This window comes from Procambarus clarkii, chromosome 52 (assembly GCF_040958095.1).
Source record: "Procambarus clarkii isolate CNS0578487 chromosome 52, FALCON_Pclarkii_2.0, whole genome shotgun sequence".
Lineage (NCBI taxonomy): Eukaryota > Metazoa > Arthropoda > Malacostraca > Decapoda > Cambaridae > Procambarus > Procambarus clarkii.
Window position 1 is genome coordinate 20,486,002 of NC_091201.1, and position 18,106 is coordinate 20,504,107.

The following is an 18,106-nucleotide window of genomic DNA, read 5'->3' on the forward strand; positions in this document are numbered from 1 at the left end:
TATATGGCTTCTTCAAAATCCAGTGGGGATAGGGTGACGTCTGATATATGATTTGATGTTGGTGTCATATCCATGAAAAATTCATTTGGGTTATCAATCTTCAGTGTGTTTAGTGGCTCGCTGAAAACAGTCGTACTGCTTCCTCAGTAACGCGCTCATTTCTTTGTTGTCATATCATATGTGAAAGTTCCATCTCCTTTTCGCAGGGACCCGATACTAGATCTGGTTTTTGATCTTGATTTTGCATATGAGAAAAAATATTTCGGATTTCTCACTAATTCACTGATGGCCTTTTGCTCTCTTTGCCTCTCCTGGACTTTGTATGATTCTTGTAGCTTTAGTTAAATTGTTTCTATTTCTCTACCTAACCTTTTTCGCCGTTCTTGAGATAAGGTGCGACTCTCAAGTTGTTCCGCGATTCGTTTTCTTCGCCTATAGAGGAAATGACGTTCCCGTTCCAATCTGCATCTCTTCCTCTTTTTTCTTAGAGGTATGCGGTTTGAACATATTTCTAGTGCTACTGAGCTTATTTTTTCCAGGCACTGGTTCAGGTTTGCATTTTCTAGCTGTTCTTCCCAGCTTATTTCTGTGAAGTCTTGGTTTATTTGCTCCCAGTTTATCTGTTTATTATTAAAGTTGAATTTGCTGAAATCTCCTCCACTGGGAATCGGGACTGGTTTTGAGGGTCTATTCCCCATGCTTGTCAGAACTTCAATTAAGTTGTGATCTGAGTAACAGGTATTTGTAATCATTATGTTCCTGATCAATTCATCATTATTAGTGAAAATGAGGTCCAGCGTGTTCTCTTTCCTAGTTCGTTCCACTATTTGCTGGTTTAAGGCAAACCTGTCGCACATTCAGCAAGCAGGTCATTTGCATGTGTCTGTTCATTTAGGCTACTCCCTGGTATTCTTTCTGATATATCTGTATTAGCTAGGTTCTTCCATTTCAGGTGCCGTAGGTTGAAGTCTCCAAGCAGGATGATGTTTGGGGCCGGATTTGCGAGGTTTTCCAAGCAGTATTCTATTTTCATTAGTTGGTCTTTAAACTGCTGATGATTTGCCTCCGGTGACTTATATACAAGGGCAATAACTACATTTAAGATCTCTATTTTGATTATAAGTACTTCCACCATATCATTTGTGGTGTTTAGCAGCTCTGTACAGATGAGTGTGTCCTTGATGTACAGGCTGACCCCACCCTGTAGCCTGTGTTTCCTGTCACATCTGAAAAGATTGTACTGCGAATTCTATATTTCACCATCATGGTAGTCCTTGGTGTGGGTTTCTGTTCGGGCTGCAAACACTGCATTTGCCTCATGTAAGAGGCCATCTATGAAGTGCACTTTGTTAAATTTGCGTGTTTTTATACCTTGAATGTTGGCAATTGAAAATGATATTATGTTTGTGGAAGTGCTGGATGCTTTACTTGGTGTTAATATTTCAGGCTCTGGTAAGGAGGCCACTGTGTTTGCGTCCTCTTCAGCATTTGACCGAGTTGGTGGTAGAGTCTGGTCATTTTTAGCCATTCTCCTCCTCCTCTTGCTAAAAAATCATCCTGGTAAATAGTGATGAGTCTGCTTTCATGGAGGTGGTTTGTCGGTCTTATTCGCTTGGTACCTTCTATATGAAAAGCTGGACATTCTGTATTGAAACATTCATTCTTATTTATAGAGTTCTTGCACAGTTCTGGGTGAAAGAGATCATGGACAGCTTTTGGTACATTTACCTGTACTAAGATGGGTCCTGCACTTTCTGGGATGATCATATTTACATAGTCCATTTGTTCTCCCCGATATCGCCTGCTTACAGGTACCCCATTTATAATATCGGCAGATTTTGGGTCCTTGTTTTGTTTGTTTCAAAAACCCCTGGCGCCAATATCACGCCCGACCCCAACGTCGCGACCAGCGGCATAGCATCCAGCTCCGGCGCAAACATTATATCAGACCCCGACATCAACGTCGCATCCGCCCCCGACGCCACCGTCGCATCCGGCTCGACGCCAATCCGGATCCCGGCGCACTGAGATGTAGCTCCATTTCTGGTTCTGCCTGGGTGTCCTTGAAAATTTGTTTGAAAACATTGGAGATTATCGTGCAGGCAGTTAGAAGTGATTCTCTGTGCTCTGCTGGCGTTTTATCAAGAATTGCGAATATAAAGAGAGTACAAAAAATACAATAAAAAAAAATACAATAAATTATCCTTTTTACAAAACCAGGTTGTACTGTGGAGGTTGGTATCCCGTGTACACAGTACCGTGAAGATTGTTACCCCGTGTACACAGTACCGTGAAGATTGTTACCCCGTGTACACAGTACCGTGAAGATTGTTACCCCGTGTACACAGTACCGTGAAGATTGTTACCCCGTGTACACAGTACCGTGAAGATTGTTACCCCGTGTACACAGTACCGTGAAGGTTGTTACCCCGTGTACACAGTACCGTGAAGTTTAACTTGTGTACACAGTACATTGAAGCCTGTTAATCCGTGTACACAGTACCGTGAAGTTTACCTTGTGTACACAGTACATTGAAGCCTGTTAATCCGTGTACACAGTACCATGAAGCCTGTTAATCCGTGTACATGTTACCGTGCAGGTTATTACTCCAGGTTCACAGTACAGTGACGCCGGAACTCGTCACGGGACCCACGGAGCTCCAGCACCATTCAGTTATCTCACACAACAGGGGGAGTGTGGGATAACAGTTAATAGTTCCGTTATCAGTGCCTGTTAAAGGAACCTGTTCATTGTTATACTATATGTTCTCCTGTTACCACACCTGGTATGCTCTCGCATACCTTCCTTGTGCAATGTTGCAGGCTCCGGCGGGGTTCCTCAGGGTTGTTGCAGGCTCCGGCGGGGTTCCTCAGGGTTGTTGCAGGCTCCGGCGGGGTTCCTGAGGGTTGTTGCAGGCTCCGGCGGGGTTCCTGAGGGTTGTTGCAGGCTCCAGCGGGGGTTCCACAGGGTTGTTGCAGACTCCGGCGGGGTTCCTCAGTGTTGTTGCAGGCTCCGGCGGGGTTCCTCAGGGTTGTTGCAGGCTCCGGCGGGGTTCCTCAGGGTTGTTGCAGGCTCCGGCGGGGTTCCTCAGGGTTGTTGCAGGCTCCGGCGGGGTTCCTCAGGGTTGTTGCAGGCTCCGGCGGGGTTCCTGAGGGTTGTTGCAGGCTCCAGCGGGGGTTCCACAGGGTTGTTGCAGACTCCGGCGGGGTTCCTCAGTGTTGTTGCAGGCTCCGGCGGGGTTCCTCAGGGTTGTTGCAGGCTCCGGCGGGGTTCCTCAGGGTTGTTGCAGGCTCCGGCGGGGTTCCTCAGGGTTGTTGCAGGCTCCGGCGGGGTTCCTCAGGGTTGTTGCAGGCTCCGGCGGGGTTCCTCAGGGTTGTTGCAGGCTCCGGCGGGGTTCCTCAGGGTTGTTGCAGGCTCCGGCGGGGTTCCTGAGGGTTGTTGCAGGCTCCGGCGGGGTTCCTCAGGGTTGTTGCAGGCTCCGGCGGGGTTCCTCAGGGTTGTTGCAGGCTCCGGCGGGGTTCCTGAGGGTTGTTGCAGGCTCCAGCGGGGGTTCCACAGGGTTGTTGCAGACTCCGGCGGGGTTCCTCAGTGTTGTTGCAGGCTCCGGCGGGGTTCCTCAGGGTTGTTGCAGGCTCCGGCGGGGGTTCCTCAGGGTTGTTGCAGACTCCGGCGGGGGTTCCACAGGGTTGTTGCAGGCTCAGGCGGGGTTCCTCAGGGTTGTTGCAGGCTCTGGCGGGGTTCCACAGGGTTGTTGCAGGCTCTGGCGGGGTTCCACAGGGTTGTTGCAGGCTCCGGCGAGGGTTCATCAGGGTTGTTGCAGACTCCGGCGGGGGTTCCTAAGGGCTGTTGCAGGCTCTGGCAGGGTTCCTTAGGGCTGTTGCAGTCTCCGGCGGGGGTTCCACAGGGTTGTTGCAGGCTCCTGCGGGGGTTCCACAGGGTTGTTGCAGGCTCTGGTGTGGTTCCTCAGGGTTGTTGCAGGCTCCTGCGGAGGTTCCTCAGGGTTGTTGCAGGCTCCTGCGAGGGGGGTTCCACAGGGTTGTTGCAGGCTCCGGCGAGGGTTTCTCAGGGTTGTTGCAGACTTCGGCGGGGGTTCCATAGGGTTGTTGCAGGCTCCGGCGAGGGTTCCACAGGGTTGTTGCAGGCTCTGGTGGGGTTCCTCAGGGCTGTTGCAGGCTCCGGCGGGGGTTCCACAGGGTTGTTACAGGCTCCGGCGAGGGTTCCACAGGGTTGTTGTAGGCTCTGGCGGGGTTCCTCAGGGTTGTTGCAGGCTCCGGCGGGGTTCCTCAGGGTTGTTGCAGGCTCCGGCGGGGGTTCCTCAGGGTTGTTGCAGACTCCGGCGGGGTTCCTCAGGGTTGTTGCAGACTCCGGCCGGGGTTCCTCAGGGTTGTTGCAGTCTCCGGCCGGGGTTCCTCAGGGTTGTTGCAGGCTCCAGCGGGGGTTCCACAGGGCTGTTGCAGACTCCGGCGGGGTTCCTCAGTGTTGTTGCAGGCTCCGGCGGGGTTCCTCAGGGTTGTTGCAGGCTCCGGCGGGGGTTCCTCAGGGTTGTTGCAGACTCCGGCGGGGGTTCCACAGGGTTGTTGCAGGCTCAGCGGGGTTCCTCAGGGTTGTTGCAGGCTCTGGCGGGGTTCCACAGGGTTGTTGCAGGCTCTGGCGAGGTTCCACAGGGTTGTTGCAGGCTCCGGCGAGGGTTCATCAGGGTTGTTGCAGACTCCGGCGGGGGTTCCTAAGGGCTGTTGCAGGCACCGGCGAGGGGTTCCACATGGTTGTTGCAGGCTCTGGCAGGAGTTCCACTTAGGGCTTGTTGCAGCCTCCGGCGGGGGTTCCACAGGGTTGTTGCAGGCTCCTGCGGGGGTTCCACAGGGTTGTTGCAGGCTCTGGTGTGGTTCCTCAGGGTTGTTGCAGGCTCCGGCGGGGGTTCCACAGGGTTGTTGCAGGCTCCTGCGGGGGTTCCACAGGGTTGTTGCAGGCTCTGGTGTGGTTCCTCAGGGTTGTTGCAGGCTCCGGCGGAGGTTCCTCAGGGTTGTTGCAGGCTCCTGCGAGGGGGTTCCACAGGGTTGTTGCAGGCTCCGGCGAGGGTTTCTCAGGGTTGTTGCAGACTTCGGCGGGGGTTCCATAGGGTTGTTGCAGGCTCCGGCGAGGGTTCCACAGGGTTGTTGCAGGCTCTGGTGGGGTTCCTCAGGGCTGTTGCAGGCTCCGGCGGGGGTTCCACAGGGTTGTTACAGGCTCCGGCGAGGGTTCCACAGGGTTGTTGTAGGCTCTGGCGGGGTTCCTCAGGGTTGTTGCAGGCTCCGGCGGGGTTCCTCAGGGTTGTTGCAGGCTCCGGCGGGGGTTCCTCAGGGTTGTTGCAGACTCCGGCGGGGTTCCTCAGGGTTGTTGCAGACTCCGGCCGGGGTTCCTCAGGGTTGTTGCAGTCTCCGGCCGGGGTTCCTCAGGGTTGTTGCAGGCTCCAGCGGGGGTTCCACAGGGTTGTTGCAGACTCCGGCGGGGTTCCTCAGTGTTGTTGCAGGCTCCGGTGGGGTTCCTCAGGGTTGTTGCAGGCTCCGGCGGGGGTTCCTCAGGGATGTTGCAGACTCCGGCGGGGGTTCCACAGGGTTGTTGCAGGCTCCAGCGGGGGTTCCTCAGGGTTGTTGCAGACTCCGGCCGGGGTTCCTCAGGGTTGTTGCAGGCTCCGGCCGAGGTTCCACAGGGTTGTTGTAGACTCCGGCGGGGGTTCCACAGGGTTGTTGCAGACTCCGGCGGGGGTTCCACAGGGTTGTTGCAGACTCCGGCAGGGGTTCCTCAGGGTTGTTGCAGGCTCCGGCCGGAGTTCCACAGGGTTGTTGCAGACTCCGGCGGGGGTTCCACAGGGTTGTTGCAGACTCCAGCGGGGGTTCCACAGGGTTGTTGCACACTCCTGTGGGGGTTCCTCAGGATTGTTGCAGACTCCGGCGGGGGTTCCTCAGGGTTGTTGCAGGCTCCTGCGAGGGTTCATCAGGGTTGTTGCAGGCTCTGGCGGGGTTCCACAGGGTTGTTGCAGGCTCCGGCGGGGTTCCTAAGGGTTGTTGCAGGTTCTGGCGGGGTTCCACAGGGTTGTTGCAGACTCCGGCGGGGGTTCCTTAAGGTTGTTGCAGGCTCCAGCGGGGGTTCCACAGGGTTGTTGTAGGCTCTGGCGGGGTTCCTCAGGGTTGTTGCAGGCTCCGGCGGGGTTCCTCAGGGCTGTTGCAGGCTCCGGCGGGGGTTCCACAGGGTTGTTACAGGCTCCGGCGAGGGTTCCACAGGGTTGTTGTAGGCTCTGGCGGGGTTCCTCAGGGTTGTTGCAGGCTCCGGCGGGGTTCCTCAGGGTTGTTGCAGGCTCCGGCGGGGGTTCCTCAGGGTTGTTGCAGACTCCGGCGGGGTTCCTCAGGGTTGTTGCAGACTCCGGCCGGGGTTCCTCAGGGTTGTTGCAGTCTCCGGCCGGGGTTCCTCAGGGTTGTTGCAGGCTCCAGCGGGGGTTCCACAGGGTTTTTGCAGACTCCGGCGGGGTTCCTCAGTGTTGTTGCAGGCTCCGGCGGGGTTCCTCAGGGTTGTTGCAGGCTCCGGCGGGGGTTCCTCAGGGTTGTTGCAGACTCCGGCGGGGGTTCCACAGGGTTGTTGCAGGCTCAGGCGGAGTTCCTCAGGGTTGTTGCAGGCTCTGGCGGGGTTCCACAGGGTTGTTGCAGGCTCTGGCGGGGTTCCACAGGGTTGTTGCAGGCTCCGGCGAGGGTTCATCAGGGTTGTTGCAGACTCCGGCGGGGGTTCCTAAGGGCTGTTGCAGGCACCGGCGAGGGTTCCACATGGTTGTTGCAGGCTCCTGCGGAGGTTCCTCAGGGTTGTTGCAGGCTCCTGCGAGGGGGTTCCACAGGGTTGTTGCAGACTCCGGTGAGGGTTTCTCAGGGTTGTTGCAGACTTCGGCGGGGGTTCCATAGGGTTGTTGCAGGCTCCGGCGAGGGTTCCACAGGGTTGTTGCAGGCTCTGGTGGGGTTCCTCAGGGCTGTTGCAGGCTCCGGCGGGGGTTCCACAGGGTTGTTACAGGCTCCGGCGAGGGTTCCACAGGGTTGTTGTAGGCTCTGGCGGGGTTCCTCAGGGTTGTTGCAGGCTCCGGCGGGGTTCCTCAGGGTTGTTGCAGGCTCCGGCGGGGGTTCCTCAGGGTTGTTGCAGACTCCGGCGGGGTTCCTCAGGGTTGTTGCAGACTCCGGCTGGGGTTCCTCAGGGTTGTTGCAGTCTCCGGCCGGGGTTCCTCAGGGTTGTTGCAGGCTCCAGCGGGGGTTCCACAGGGTTGTTGCAGACTCCGGCGGGGTTCCTCAGTGTTGTTGCAGGCTCCGGCGGGGTTCCTCAGGGTTGTTGCAGGCTCCAGCGGGGGTTCCTCAGGGTTGTTGCAGACTCCGGCGGGGGTTCCACAGGGTTGTTGCAGGCTCCAGCGGGGGTTCCTCAGGGTTCTTGCAGACTCCGGCCGGGGTTCCTCAGGGTTGTTGCAGGCTCCGGCCGAGGTTCCACAGGGTTGTTGTAGACTCCGGCGGGGGTTCCACAGGGTTGTTGCAGACTCCGGCGGGGGTTAAACAGGGTTGTTGCAGACTCCGGCAGGGGTTCCTCAGGGTTGTTGCAGGCTCCGGCCGGAGTTCCACAGGGTTGTTGCAGACTCCGGCGGGGGTTCCACAGGGTTGTTGCAGACTCCAGCGGGGGTTCCACAGGGTTGTTGCACACTCCTGTGGGGGTTCCTCAGGATTGTTGCAGACTCCGGCGGGGGTTCCTCAGGGTTGTTGCAGGCTCCTGCGAGGGTTCATCAGGGTTGTTGCAGGCTCTGGCGGGGTTCCACAGGGTTGTTGCAGGCTCCGGCGGGGTTCCTAAGGGTTGTTGCAGGTTCTGGCGGGGTTCCACAGGGTTGTTGCAGACTCCGGCGGGGGTTCCTTAGGGTTGTTGCAGGCTCCAGCGGGGGTTCCTAAGGGTTGTTGCAGGCTCCTGCGGGGGTTCCACAGGGTTGTTGCAAGCTCTGGTGTAGTTCTACAGGGTTGTTGCAGGCTCCGGCGAGGGTTCCTCAGGGTTGTTGCAGACTTCGGCGGGGGTTCCATAGGGTTGTTGCAGGCTCCGGCGAGGGTTCCACAGGGTTGTTGCAGGCTCCTGCGAGGGGGTTCCACAGGGTTGTTGCAGGCTCCGGCGAGGGTTTCTCAGGGTTGTTGCAGACTTCGGCGGGGGTTCCATAGGGTTGTTGCAGGCTCCGGCGAGGGTTCCACAGGGTTGTTGCAGGCTCTGGTGGGGTTCCTCAGGGCTGTTGCAGGCTCCGGCGGGGGTTCCACAGGGTTGTTACAGGCTCCGGCGAGGGTTCCACAGGGTTGTTGTAGGCTCTGGCGGGGTTCCTCAGGGTTGTTGCAGGCTCCGGCGGGGTTCCTCAGGGTTGTTGCAGGCTCCGGCGGGGGTTCCTCAGGGTTGTTGCAGACTCCGGCGGGGTTCCTCAGGGTTGTTGCAGACTCCGGCCGGGGTTCCTCAGGGTTGTTGCAGTCTCCGGCCGGGGTTCCTCAGGGTTGTTGCAGGCTCCAGCGGGGGTTCCACAGGGTTGTTGCAGACTCCGGCGGGGTTCCTCAGTGTTGTTGCAGGCTCCGGTGGGGTTCCTCAGGGTTGTTGCAGGCTCCGGCGGGGGTTCCTCAGGGATGTTGCAGACTCCGGCGGGGGTTCCACAGGGTTGTTGCAGGCTCCAGCGGGGGTTCCTCAGGGTTGTTGCAGACTCCGGCCGGGGTTCCTCAGGGTTGTTGCAGGCTCCGGCCGAGGTTCCACAGGGTTGTTGTAGACTCCGGCGGGGGTTCCACAGGGTTGTTGCAGACTCCGGCGGGGGTTCCACAGGGTTGTTGCAGACTCCGGCAGGGGTTCCTCAGGGTTGTTGCAGGCTCCGGCCGGAGTTCCACAGGGTTGTTGCAGACTCCGGCGGGGGTTCCACAGGGTTGTTGCAGACTCCAGCGGGGGTTCCACAGGGTTGTTGCACACTCCTGTGGGGGTTCCTCAGGATTGTTGCAGACTCCGGCGGGGGTTCCTCAGGGTTGTTGCAGGCTCCTGCGAGGGTTCATCAGGGTTGTTGCAGGATCTGGCGGGGTTCCACAGGGTTGTTGCAGGCTCCGGCGGGGTTCCTAAGGGTTGTTGCAGGTTCTGGCGGGGTTCCACAGGGTTGTTGCAGACTCCGGCGGGGGTTCCTTAAGGTTGTTGCAGGCTCCAGCGGGGGTTCCTAAGGGTTGTTGCAGGCTCCGGCGAGGGTTCCACAGGGTTGTTGTAGGCTCTGGCGGGGTTCCTCAGGGTTGTTGCAGGCTCCGGCGGGGTTCCTCAGGGCTGTTGCAGGCTCCGGCGGGGGTTCCACAGGGTTGTTACAGGCTCCGGCGAGGGTTCCACAGGGTTGTTGTAGGCTCTGGCGGGGTTCCTCAGGGTTGTTGCAGGCTCCGGCGGGGTTCCTCAGGGTTGTTGCAGGCTCCGGCGGGGGTTCCTCAGGGTTGTTGCAGACTCCGGCGGGGTTCCTCAGGGTTGTTGCAGACTCCGGCCGGGGTTCCTCAGGGTTGTTGCAGTCTCCGGCCGGGGTTCCTCAGGGTTGTTGCAGGCTCCAGCGGGGGTTCCACAGGGTTGTTGCAGACTCCGGCGGGGTTCCTCAGTGTTGTTGCAGGCTCCGGCGGGGTTCCTCAGGGTTGTTGCAGGCTCCGGCGGGGGTTCCTCAGGGTTGTTGCAGACTCCGGCGGGGGTTCCACAGGGTTGTTGCAGGCTCAGGCGGAGTTCCTCAGGGTTGTTGCAGGCTCTGGCGGGGTTCCACAGGGTTGTTGCAGGCTCTGGCGGGGTTCCACAGGGTTGTTGCAGGCTCCGGCGAGGGTTCATCAGGGTTGTTGCAGACTCCGGCGGGGGTTCCTAAGGGCTGTTGCAGGCACCGGCGAGGGTTCCACATGGTTGTTGCAGGCTCCTGCGGAGGTTCCTCAGGGTTGTTGCAGGCTCCTGCGAGGGGGTTCCACAGGGTTGTTGCAGACTCCGGCGAGGGTTTCTCAGGGTTGTTGCAGACTTCGGCGGGGGTTCCATAGGGTTGTTGCAGGCTCCGGCGAGGGTTCCACAGGGTTGTTGCAGGCTCTGGTGGGGTTCCTCAGGGCTGTTGCAGGCTCCGGCGGGGGTTCCACAGGGTTGTTACAGGCTCCGGCGAGGGTTCCACAGGGTTGTTGTAGGCTCTGGCGGGGTTCCTCAGGGTTGTTGCAGGCTCCGGCGGGGTTCCTCAGGGTTGTTGCAGGCTCCGGCGGGGGTTCCTCAGGGTTGTTGCAGACTCCGGCGGGGTTCCTCAGGGTTGTTGCAGACTCCGGCTGGGGTTCCTCAGGGTTGTTGCAGTCTCCGGCCGGGGTTCCTCAGGGTTGTTGCAGGCTCCAGCGGGGGTTCCACAGGGTTGTTGCAGACTCCGGCGGGGTTCCTCAGTGTTGTTGCAGGCTCCGGCGGGGTTCCTCAGGGTTGTTGCAGGCTCCGGCGGGGGTTCCTCAGGGTTGTTGCAGACTCCGGCGGGGGTTCCACAGGGTTGTTGCAGGCTCCAGCGGGGGTTCCTCAGGGTTCTTGCAGACTCCGGCCGGGGTTCCTCAGGGTTGTTGCAGGCTCCGGCCGAGGTTCCACAGGGTTGTTGTAGACTCCGGCGGGGGTTCCACAGGGTTGTTGCAGACTCCGGCGGGGGTTAAACAGGGTTGTTGCAGACTCCGGCAGGGGTTCCTCAGGGTTGTTGCAGGCTCCGGCCGGAGTTCCACAGGGTTGTTGCAGACTCCGGCGGGGGTTCCACAGGGTTGTTGCAGACTCCAGCGGGGGTTCCACAGGGTTGTTGCACACTCCTGTGGGGGTTCCTCAGGATTGTTGCAGACTCCGGCGGGGGTTCCTCAGGGTTGTTGCAGGCTCCTGCGAGGGTTCATCAGGGTTGTTGCAGGCTCTGGCGGGGTTCCACAGGGTTGTTGCAGGCTCCGGCGGGGTTCCTAAGGGTTGTTGCAGGTTCTGGCGGGGTTCCACAGGGTTGTTGCAGACTCCGGCGGGGGTTCCTTAGGGTTGTTGCAGGCTCCAGCGGGGGTTCCTAAGGTTTGTTGCAGGCTCCTGCGGGGGTTCCACAGGGTTGTTGCAAGCTCTGGTGTGGTTCTACAGGGTTGTTGCAGGCTCCGGCGAGGGTTCCTCAGGGTTGTTGCAGACTTCGGCGGGGGTTCCATAGGGTTGTTGCAGGCTCCGGCGAGGGTTCCACAGGGTTGTTGCAGGCTCTGGTGGGGTTCCTCAAGGTTGTTGCAGGCACCGGCGGGGGTTCCACAGGGTTGTTACAGGCTCCGGCGAGGGTTCCACAGGGTTGTTGTAGGCTCTGGCGGGGTTCCTCAGGGTTGTTGCAGGCTCTGGCGGGGTTCCTCAGGGTTGTTGCAGGCTCCGGCGGGGGTTCCTCAGGGTTGTTGCAAGCTCCGGCAGGGTTCCTCACGGTTGTTGCAGACTCCGGCGGGGGATCCTCAGGGTTGCTGCATGCTCCGGCGGGGGTTCTTCAGGGTTGTTGCAGGCTCCGGCGGGGGTTCCACAGGGTTGTTGCAAACTCCCGCGGGGGTTCCACAGGGTTGTTGCAGGCTCCGGCGGGGTTTCTCAGGGTTGTTGCAGGCTCCGGCGGGGGTTCCACAGGGTTGTTGCAAACTCCGGCGGGGGTTCCTCAGGGTTGTTGCAGGCTCCGGCAGGGGTTCCACAGGGTTGTTGCAAACTCCGGTGGATGTTCCTCAGGGTTGTTGCAGGCTCCAGCGGGGGGTTCTACAGGGTTGTTGCAGGCTCTGGCGGGGTTCCACTGGGCTGTTGCAGACTCCGGCGGGGGTTCCACAGGGTTGTGTCAGACTCCCGCAGGGGTTCCACAGGGTTGTTGCAGACTCCGGCGGGGGTTCCTCAGGGTTGTTGCAGACTCCGGCGGGGTTCCACAGGGTTGTTGCAGACTCAGGCGGGGGTTCCACAGGGTTGTTGCAAACTCCCGCGGGGGTTCCACAGGGTTGTTGCAGACTCCGGCGGGGGTTCCTCAGGGTTGTTTCAAACTCCGGCGGGGGTTCCACAGGGTTGTTGCAGACTCCGGCGGGGGTTCCACAGGGTTGTTACAGGCTCCAGCGGGGGTTCCTCAGGGTTGTTACAGGCTCCAGCGGGGGTTCTTCAGGGTTGTTGCAGGCTCTGACGGGGGTTCCACAGGGTTGTTGCAGGCTCTGGCGGGGTTCCTCAGGGTTGTTGCAAACTCCCGCGGGGGTTCCTCAGGGTTGTTGCAGGCTCCAGCGAGTGTTCCACAGGGTTGTTGCAGGCTCCAGCGGGGGTTCCTCAGGGTTGTTGCAGGCTCTGGCTGGGGTTCCTCAGGGTTGTTGCAGACTCCGGCGGGGTTCCTCAGGGTTGTTGCAGGCTCTGGCGGGGGTTCCACAGGGTTGTTGCAGGCTCTGGCGGGGTTCCACAGGGTTGTTGCAGGCTCTGGCGGGGATCCTCAGGGTTGTTGCAGACTCCGGTGGGGGTTCCTCAGTGTTGTTGCAGGCTCTGGTGGGGTTCCACAGGGTTGTTGCAGGCTCCGGCGAGGGTTCATCAGGGTTGTTGCAGACTCCGGCGGGGGTTCCTAAGGGCTGTTGCAGGCACCGGCGAGGGTTCCACATGGTTGTTGCAGGCTCTGGCAGGGTTCCTTAGGGCTGTTGCAGTCTCCGGCGGGGGTTCCACAGGGTTGTTGCAGGCTCCTGCGGGGGTTCCACAGGGTTGTTGCAGGCTCTGGTGTGGTTCCTCAAGGTTGTTGCAGGCTCCTGCGGAGGTTCCTCAGGGTTGTTGCAGGCTCCTGCGAGGGGGTTCCACAGGGTTGTTGCAGGCTCCGGCGAGGGTTTCTCAGGGTTGTTGCAGACTTCGGCGGGGGTTCCATAGGGTTGTTGCAGGCTCCGGCGAGGGTTCCACAGGGTTGTTGCAGGCTCTGGTGGGGTTCCTCAGGGCTGTTGCAGGCTCCGGCGGGGGTTCCACAGGGTTGTTACAGGCTCCGGCGAGGGTTCCACAGGGTTGTTGTAGGCTCTGGCGGGGTTCCTCAGGGTTGTTGCAGGCTCCGGCGGGGTTCCTCAGGGTTGTTGCAGGCTCCGGCGGGGGTTCCTCAGGGTTGTTGCAGACTCCGGCGGGGTTCCTCAGGGTTGTTGCAGACTCCGGCCGGGGTTCCTCAGGGTTGTTGCAGTCTCCGGCCGGGGTTCCTCAGGGTTGTTGCAGGCTCCAGCGGGGGTTCCACAGGGTTGTTGCAGACTCCGGCGGGGTTCCTCAGTGTTGTTGCAGGCTCCGGCGGGGTTCCTCAGGGTTGTTGCAGGCTCCGGCCGAGGTTCCACAGGGTTGTTGTAGACTCCGGCGGGGGTTCCACAGGGTTGTTGCAGACTCCGGCGGGGGTTCCACAGGGTTGTTGCAGACTCCGGCAGGGGTTCCTCAGGGTTGTTGCAGGCTCCGGCCGGAGTTCCACAGGGTTGTTGCAGACTCCGGCGGGGGTTCCACAGGGTTGTTGCAGATTCCAGCGGGGGTTCCACAGGGTTGTTGCACACTCCTGTGGGGGTTCCTCAGGATTGTTGCAGACTCCGGCGGGGGTTCCTCAGGGTTGTTGCAGGCTCCTGCGAGGGTTCATCAGGGTTGTTGCAGGCTCTGGCGGGGTTCCACAGGGTTGTTGCAGGCTCCGGCGGGGTTCCTAAGGGTTGTTGCAGGTTCTGGCGGGGTTCCACAGGGTTGTTGCAGACTCCGGCGGGGGTTCCTTAGGGTTGTTGCAGGCTCCAGCGGGGGTTCCTAAGGGTTGTTGCAGGCTCCTGCGGGGGTTCCACAGGGTTGTTGCAAGCTCTGGTGTGGTTCCACAGGGTTGTTGCAGGCTCCGGCGAGGGTTCCTCAGGGTTGTTGCAGACTTCGGCGGGGGTTCCATAGGGTTGTTGCAGGCTCCGGCGAGGGTTCCACAGGGTTGTTGCAGGCTCTGGTGGGGTTCCTCAGTGTTGTTGCAGGCACCGGCGGGGGTTCCACAGGGTTGTTACAGGCTCCGGCGAGGGTTCCACAGGGTTGTTGTAGGCTCTGGCGGGGTTCCTCAGGGTTGTTGCAGGCTCCGGCGGGGTTCCTCAGGGTTGTTGCAGGCTCCGGCGGGGGTTCCTCAGGGTTGTTGCAGACTCCGGCAGGGTTCCTCAGGGTTGTTGCAGACTCCGGCGGGGGATCCTCAGGGTTGCTGCATGCTCCGGCGGGGGTTCTTCAGGGTTGTTGCAGGCTCCGGCGGGGGTTCCTCAGGGTTGTTGCAGACTCCGGCGGGGGATCCTCAGGGTTGCTGCATGCTCCGGCGGGGGTTCTTCAGGGTTGTTGCAGGCTCCGGCGGGGGTTCCACAGGGTTGTTGCAAACTCCGGCGGGGGTTCCACAGGGTTGTTGCAGGCTCCGGCGGGGTTTCTCAGGGTTGTTGCAGGCTCCGGCGGGGGTTCCACAGGGTTGTTGCAAACTCCGGCTGGGGTTCCTCAGGGTTGTTGCAGGCTCCGGCGGGGGTTCCACAGGGTTGTTGCAAACTCCGGTGGATGTTCCTCAGGGTTGTTGCAGGCTCCAGCGGGGGGTTCTACAGGGTTGTTGCAGGCTCTGGCGGGGTTCCACTGGGCTGTTGCAGACTCCGGCGGGGGTTCCACAGGGTTGTGTCAGACTCCCGCAGGGGTTCCACAGGGTTGTTGCAGACTCCGGCGGGGGTTCCTCAGGGTTATTGCAGACTCCGGCGGGGTTCCACAGGGTTGTTGCAGACTCCGGCGGGGGTTCCACAGGGTTGTTGCAGACTCCGGCGGGGGTTCCTCAGGGTTGTTTCAAACTCCGGCGGGGGTTCCACAGGGTTGTTGCAGACTCCGGCGGGGGTTCCACAGGGTTGTTGCAGGCTCCGGCGGGGGTTCTTCAGGGTTGTTGCAGGCTCTGACGGGGGTTCCACAGGGTTGTTACAGGCTCCAGCGGGGGTTCCTCAGGGTGGTTACAGGCTCCAGCGGGGGTTCCTCAGGGTTGTTACAGGCTCCAGCGGGGGTTCTTCAGGGTTGTTGCAGGCTCTGACGGGGGTTCCACAGGGTTGTTGCAGGCTCTGGCGGGGTTCCTCAGGGTTGTTGCAAACTCCCGCGGGGGTTCCTCAGGGTTGTTGCAGGCTCCGGCGAGTGTTCCACAGGGTTGTTGTAGGCTCTGGTGGGGGTTCCTCAGGTTTGTTACAGGCTCTGACGGGGGCTCCACAGGGTTGTTGCAGACTCCAGCGGGGGTTCCAAAGGGTTGTTGCAGGCTCTGGCTGGGGTTCCTCAGGGTTGTTGCAGACTCCGGCGGGGTTCCTCAGGGTTGTTGCAGGCTCTGGCGGGGGTTCCACAGGGTTGTTGCAGGCTCTGGCGGGGTTCCACAGGTTTGTTGCAGGCTCTGGCGGGGATCGTCAGGGTTGTTGCAGACTCCGGTGGGGGTTCCACAGGGTTGTTGCAGGCTCCAACGGGGGTTCTAAAGGGTTGTTGCAGGCTCCGGCGGGGTTCCTCAGTGTTGTTGCAGGCTCTGTCGGGGTTCCTCAGTGTTGTTGCAGGCTCTGGCGGGGTTCCTCGGTGTTGTTGCAGACTCCGGCGGGGGTTCCTCAGGGTTGTTGCAGGCTCCAGCGGGGGTTCCACAGGGTTGTTGCAGACTCCGGCGGGGGTTCCTCAGGGTTGTTGCAGACTCCAGCGGGGGTTCCTCAAGGTTGTTGCAGGCTCCGGCGGGGGTTCCACAGGGTTGTTGCAGGCTCTGGCGGGGTTACTCAGGGTTGTTGCAGACTCCGGCGGGGGTTCCTCAGGGTTGTTGCAGGCTCCGGCGGGGTTCCTCAGTGTTGTTGCAGACTCCGGCGGGGGTTCCTCAGGGTTGTTGCAGGCTCCGGCGGGGGTTCCACAGGGTTGTTGCAGACCCCGGCGGGGGTTCCTCAGGGTTGTTGCAGACTCCGGCGGGGTTCCTCAGGGTTGTTGCAGGCTCCAGCGGGGGTTCCTCAGGGTTGTTGCAGACTCCGGTGGGATTCCTCAAGGTTGCTGCAGGATCCGGCGGGGGTTCCACAGGGTTGTTGCAGACTCCGGCGGGGGTTCCTCAAGGTTGTTGCAGGCTCCGGCGGGGGTTCCACAGGGTTGTTGCAGGCTCTAGCGGGGGTTCCTCAGGGTTGTTGCAGACTCCGGCGGGATTCCTCAAGGTTGTTGCAGGCTCCGGCGGGGGTTCCACAGGGTTGTTTCAGACTCTGGCGTGGGTTCCTCAAGGTTGTTGCAGGCTCCGGCGGGGGTTCCACAGGGTTGTTGCAGACTCCGGCGGGGGTTCCACAGGGTTGTTGCAGGCTCTAGCGGGGGATCCTCAGGGTTGTTGCAGACTCCGGCGCGGTTCCTCAGGGTTTTTACAGGCTCCAGCGGGGGTTCTTCAGCGTTGTTGCAGGCTCTGAGGGGGGTTCCACAGGGTTGTTGCAGGCTCTGGCGGGGTTCCTCAGGGTTGTTGCAGACTCCGGCGGGGTTCCTCAGGGTTGTTGCAGGCTCTGGCGGGGGTTCCACAGGGATGTTGCAGGCTCTGGCGGGGTTCCACAGGGTTGTTGCAGGCTCTGGCGGGGATCCTCAGGGTTGTTGCAGACTCCGGTGGGGGTTCCACAGGGTTGTTGCAGGCTCCAACGGGGGTTCTAAAGGGTTGTTGCAGGCTCCGGCGGGGTTCCTCAGTGTTGTTGCAGGCTCTGTCGGGGTTCCTCAGTGTTGTTGCAGGCTCTGGCGGGGTTCCTCGGTGTTGTTGCAGACTCCGGCGGGGGTTCCTCAGGGTTGTTGCAGGCTCCGGCGGGGGTTCCACAGGGTTGTTGCAGACTCCGGCGGGGGTTCCTCAGGGTTGTTGCAGACTCCAGCGGGGGTTCCTCAAGGTTGTTGCAGGCTCCGGCGGGGGTTCCACAGGGTTGTTGCAGGCTCTGGCGGGGTTACTCAGGGTTGTTGCAGACTCCGGCGGGGGTTCCTCAGGGTTGTTGCAGGCTCCGGCGGGGTTCCTCAGTGTTGTTGCAGACTCCGGCGGGGGTTCCTCAGGGTTGTTGCAGGCTCCGGCGGGGGTTCCACAGGGTTGTTGCAGACCCCGGCGGGGGTTCCTCAGGGTTGTTGCAGACTCCGGCGGGGTTCCTCAGGGTTGTTGCAGGCTCCAGCGGGGGTTCCTCAGGGTTGTTGCAGACTCCGGTGGGTTTCCTCAAGGTTGCTGCAGGATCCGGCGGGGGTTCCACAGGGTTGTTGCAGACTCCGGCGGGGGTTCCTCAAGGTTGTTGCAGGCTCCGGCGGGGGTTCCACAGGGTTGTTGCAGGCTCTAGCGGGGGTTCCTCAGGGTTGTTGCAGACTCCGGCGGGATTCCTCAAGGTTGTTGCAGGCTCTGGCGGGGTTCCACAGGGTTGTTGCAGGCTCTGGCGGGGTTCCTCAAGGTTGTTGCAGACTCCGGCGGGGGTTCCACAGGGTTGTTGCAGGCTCCGGCGGGGGTTCAACAGGGTTGTTGCAGGCTCCTGCGGGGGTTCCACAGGGTTGTTGCAGACTCCAGCGGGGGTTCCTCAGTGTTGTTGCAGACTCCAGCGGGGGTTCCTCAGGGTTGTTGCAGGCTCCGGCGGGATTCCTCAGGGTTGTTGCAGACTCCAGCGGGGGTTCCTCAGTGTTGTTGCAGGCTCCTGCGGGGGTTCCACAGGGTTGTTGCAGGTTCCGGCGGGGGTTCCTCAGGGTTGCTGCAGGCTCCGGCGGGGTTCCACAGGGTTGTTGCAGGCTCCGGCGGGGTTCCACAGGGTTGTTACAGGCTCCGGCGGGGGTTCCTCCGGGTTGTTGCAGGCTCCAGCGGGGGTTCCTCAGGGTTCTTGCAGACTCCAGCGGGGTTCCAATGGGTTGTTGCAGGCTCCAGCAGGGGTTCCTCAGGGTTGTTGCAGACTCCGGCGGGGTTCCTCAGGGTTGTTGCAGGCTCCAGCAGGGGTTCCACAGGGTTGTTGCAGACTCCGGTGGGGGTTCCTCAGGGTTGTTGCAGGCTCCAGCAGGGGTTCCTAAGGGTTGTTGCTGACTCCAGCGGGGTTCCACAGGATTGTTGCAGACTCCGGCGGGGATCCTCAGGGTTGTTGCAGGCTCCAGCGGGGGTTCCTTAGGGTTGTTGCAGGCTCTTGCGAGGGTTCATCAGGGTTGTTGCAGGCT